Source organism: Schistocerca piceifrons, unplaced genomic scaffold (assembly GCF_021461385.2).
Source record: "Schistocerca piceifrons isolate TAMUIC-IGC-003096 unplaced genomic scaffold, iqSchPice1.1 HiC_scaffold_941, whole genome shotgun sequence".
In the NCBI taxonomy this organism is placed as follows: domain Eukaryota; kingdom Metazoa; phylum Arthropoda; class Insecta; order Orthoptera; family Acrididae; genus Schistocerca; species Schistocerca piceifrons.
Window position 1 is genome coordinate 10,001 of NW_025729214.1, and position 5,000 is coordinate 15,000.

At 52.6% G+C, this 5,000-nt stretch overlaps 1 non-coding gene across 1 annotated transcript in view; it reads left to right on the forward strand.

Annotated features, from left to right (window-relative positions):
• The first annotated feature begins 3,752 nt into the window (after positions 1-3,752).
• The window catches only part of LOC124772491, a 1,909-nt gene continuing 661 nt past the window's right edge, over positions 3,753-5,000 (forward strand). Inside the window, exon 1 of the ribosomal RNA XR_007014060.1 lies at positions 3,753-5,000. This exon is cut by the window's right edge and continues 661 nt beyond it. This is a non-coding gene — a ribosomal RNA (small subunit ribosomal RNA).

A 5,000-nucleotide genomic window follows, 5' to 3' on the forward strand; every position in this document is an offset into this window, starting at 1 on the left:
CGCGGAAGAGCTATAACAGACCGAGCCCCACTGCATGGGGGGAGTCTTTGTCACTAATGTACACAGATGGAACATTTTGGACTGGAACCAGATTACCCGTACACACGGCGCTGATTAGTAATCAATGCAGAGCCATCAAACTACAGCAAATATACACAACTGTCCGTATACATGCTGAAAGAGTCTGCCCACAATGGGAACCACACGTCAGCCAGACACTCTGATCACGCACCACTCTCTGCTTCTAACAGGCGCACATACAATATGTAAGCACCAGCATGGAACAACATCCAGTGCATCTTCTCCGCCACATTACACAATCCACACTATCACAACCAGACCAGGAGGTCCATGCGGAAAATACAATATCCCAGCCTTTCGACATCCACCATTGCGCAGACCAGGCACCAACACCCACACATGTCCTATACAACGGTGCACCCAACATCACAATAGTACCTCCTGTCACAGCGCACAAACAATGACATGAGTCAAAGACACAGGTCTCACACAAGCATAGAATTGGAGCGCCGCCTCTAATAAGCCAAAGGTGCATCCTGACGTGACAAATCTGATCATGTCACAAGCATTCACTTACTATAATCACTATCAACGAACCTGCCGCCCCCGCCCCCCCCCCCCCCCCTACACCTTTCCTTACAACAACGTGTAACCTAACCTAACCTAACCTAACCTATGTTGTACCTTAACCTAACCTATGTTGTACCTTAACCTAACCTATGTTGTACCTTAACCTAACCTATGTTGTACCTTAACCTAACCTATGTTGTACCTTAACCTAACCTATGTTGTACCTTAACCTAACCTATGTTGTACCTTAACCTAACCTATGTTGTACCTTAACCTAACCTATGTTGTACCTTAACCTAACCTATGTTGTACCTTAACCTAACCTATGTTGTACCTTAACCTAACCTATGTTGTACCTTAACCTAACCCATGTTGTACCTTAACCTAACCCATGTTGTACCTTAACCTAACCCATGTTGTACCTTAACCTAACCCATGTTGTACCTTAACCTAACCCATGTTGTACCTTAACCTAACCCATGTTGTACCTTAACCTAACCCATGTTGTACCTTAACCTAACCCATGTTGTACCTTAACCTAACCCATGTTGTACCTTAACCTAACCCATGTTGTACCTTAACCTAACCCATGTTGTGCCTTAACCTAACCCATGTTGTGCCTTAACCTAACCCATGTTGTGCCTTAACCTAACCCATGTTGTGCCTTAACCTAACCCATGTTGTGCCTTAACCTAACCCATGTTGTGCCTTAACCTAACCCATGTTGTGCCTTAACCTAACCCATGTTGTGCCTTAACCTAACCCATGTTGTGCCTTAACCTAACCCACGTTGTGCCTTAACCTAACCCACGTTGTGCCTTAACCTAACCCATGTTGTGCCTTAACCTAACCCATGTTGTGCCTTAACCTAACCCATGTTGTGCCTTAACCTAACCCATGTTGTGCCTTAACCTAACCCATGTTGTGCCTTAACCTAACCCATGTTGTGCCTTAACCTAACCCATGTTGTGCCTTAACCTAACCCATGTTGTGCCTTAACCTAACCCACGTTGTGCCTTAACCTAACCCACGTTGTGCCTTAACCTAACCCACGTTGTGCCTTAACCTAACCCATGTTGTGCCTTAACCTAACCCATGTTGTGCCTTAACCTAACCCATGTTGTGCCTTAACCTAACCCATGTTGTGCCTTAACCTAACCCACGTTGTGCCTTAACCTAACCCACGTTGTGCCTTAACCTAACCCACGTTGTGCCTTAACCTAACCCACGTTGTGCCTTAACCTAACCCACGTTGTGCCTTAACCTAACCCACGTTGTGCCTTAACCTAACCCACGTTGTCCCCTAAAGTAACCCACGTTGTCCCCTAACGTAACCCACGTTGTCCCCTAACGTAACCCATGTTGTCGCCTAAACCTGCTCTGTAATTGTTATACGACTCGTTCAATTAGTGTAGTGTTGCCCACCCGCAACCCTCGCAATATAGTTCGCTACTCGCACTGCCCGCTCCCCTGTGTATCGCTTCATGTTAAACACCTTGCAAGTCTTGCTGACTTTCCACATGCTCCTGCTGTACACTGTAATGTGGATGGCAGCAGGACGTACATGCCGCCCCTCCCCACGTCCCCACCTTGCCCCCCTGCCTTCGCAAGCTGGTTGGTGAGAAGTTTGCATGTTCAATGCCCTTCGCATGCGACGTACTCAGGCTACGTTGTGGTGCGGCCTGTGTCAACCGTCCGCTAATGTCGTACGCGTAAACCACAATCTGTACTGCACATTCGTCCTTATGTACCGAATGATACATCGTGGCACATGTGTGACCGTACAACGACTGCGCCCAAAAACGGCGGACCATACAGTGCAAATATTGTGCACGCAGCTACGTGTCGTCTCCCTATGAGAGCTGGATTGCAGTGTGGTACGCCATAGAGACGTGTGGGAGGAACGGACGCCGTGGATGGCGATCAGCATGAGCTGTCTGTTGATGTATTCGGACCTAGTCGTCTCTCCTCACACACCGTGATGGCATGGTGCACCGCGTTCCATATCTGCGACATGCTACAGAGGCCGGTTGACAGTCGTTCGAGCAATGGACATCGCATACGTACGGGGGCCACCTTCCACGTATTGTCTAGGCGTGCACATTTTGTTGCGTGTATGTGGGCAGACGTAGTGTGGCGTGACACCTGACACAGGCATGCAATAATCGTTGAAGTTGCAAATGGCGATGGACGCCTGCGTTTTCTGGTGAAGTTACGCAAATGAACAAATGGTAACCTGTTGTGGTGCGGTTGTTCTCGCTAGGGGTGAATCGGTGATGGCGACGATAGGTTGAGGTACGAACCGGTTGTTCCAGCGATACCCACCATGCCGACGAAACTGAACGGCATCTGGGTGTGAAGCGATACGCGGCGGTGGCTGGGTGGGACCGTCCCCGGCCGGTGAGGGGGCGCCTCCCGGCGTGCTGGCCGCGCGGTGCGTGGGCGCACGCGCTACAGCCGGCTGGTGGGGGCGGCCAGTGGCAGGCGCGCCGGCCGACGGACGCGGCAGGCGTCGCAGCTGCGCGCCGGCGCACCCTGCGCGCGGCGCCGTGCGGCCAAAGTAGGTCCTCGCGGGCCCGGTGCGAAGCGCGGTGGACATCTTCAGTGTGCTGGTCCGATTGAGGACTGTGTGCGTTGAGGATGCGCCGCCGCCCGGCGCTCGGCGCCGCGACGCCGTCTGCTGCTCGGTCGCCCCAGCGGTTCTCGCTGGTGGTTTGTATCGCAGCTGTGCGGATGTGTTGGCGCGTGCGCTGTGCTGGGAGAGTTCGCTTCGGCACCCAAGTGGGGCTTTTGTCCTTCTGTGGCGCTGGCGTTGGAGCTGCCGGTCACCGTAGGTGGCGCGTGTTGTCTCCCGCCGGCAATGCCACGACAGCACGCTCCCGGGCCTCTGTCGGCAGCGGCAAGCTCAGTTGGGAGCACGGGTGGTCGCACCGAAAGCGTCTACTCGCCTAACTCCGGGCGATTGCGCCTCTCTCGAACCCGACCAAGTACTTGGGACGGCGCTGCGCGCCGCCGGGACCTGAGAGGGTTTCGAGGTGTATTGTGCAGGGGAGCTCAGCCTCCTCCTGTTTGCAGAATGATTGAGCGGACGCTTGCGTGTTCGCGCGGGCCCCCGGGACACACTCCCGGGCGGCCGGCTGCTCAGCTCTAGTTGACGCAGCTCCCTGGTTGATCCTGCCAGTAGTCATATGCTTGTCTCAAAGATTAAGCCATGCATGTCTCAGTACAAGCCGCATTAAGGTGAAACCGCGAATGGCTCATTAAATCAGTTATGGTTCCTTAGATCGTACCCACGTTACTTGGATAACTGTGGTAATTCTAGAGCTAATACATGCAAACAGAGTCCCGACCAGAGATGGAAGGGACGCTTTTATTAGATCAAAACCAATCGGTCGGCTCGTCCGGTCCGTTTGCCTTGGTGACTCTGAATAACTTTGGGCTGATCGCACGGTCCTCGTACCGGCGACGCATCTTTCAAATGTCTGCCTTATCAACTGTCGATGGTAGGTTCTGCGCCTACCATGGTTGTAACGGGTAACGGGGAATCAGGGTTCGATTCCGGAGAGGGAGCCTGAGAAACGGCTACCACATCCAAGGAAGGCAGCAGGCGCGCAAATTACCCACTCCCGGCACGGGGAGGTAGTGACGAAAAATAACGATACGGGACTCATCCGAGGCCCCGTAATCGGAATGAGTACACTTTAAATCCTTTAACGAGTATCTATTGGAGGGCAAGTCTGGTGCCAGCAGCCGCGGTAATTCCAGCTCCAATAGCGTATATTAAAGTTGTTGCGGTTAAAAAGCTCGTAGTTGGATTTGTGTCCCACGCTGTTGGTTCACCGCCCGTCGGTGTTTAACTGGCATGTATCGTGGGACGTCCTGCCGGTGGGGCGAGCCGAAGGCGTGCGACCGCCTCGTGCGTGCTCGTGCGTCCCGAGGCGGACCCCGTTGAAATCCTACCAGGGTGCTCTTTATTGAGTGTCTCGGTGGGCCGGCACGTTTACTTTGAACAAATTAGAGTGCTTAAAGCAGGCAAGCCCGCCTGAATACTGTGTGCATGGAATAATGGAATAGGACCTCGGTTCTATTTTGTTGGTTTTCGGAACCCGAGGTAATGATTAATAGGGACAGGCGGGGGCATTCGTATTGCGACGTTAGAGGTGAAATTCTTGGATCGTCGCAAGACGAACAGAAGCGAAAGCATTTGCCAAGTATGTTTTCATTAATCAAGAACGAAAGTTAGAGGTTCGAAGGCGATCAGATACCGCCCTAGTTCTAACCATAAACGATGCCAGCCAGCGATCCGCCGCAGTTCCTCCGATGACTCGGCGGGCAGCCTCCGGGAAACCAAAGCTTTTGGGTTCCGGGGGAAGTATGGTTGCAAAGCTGAAACTTAAAGGAATTGACGG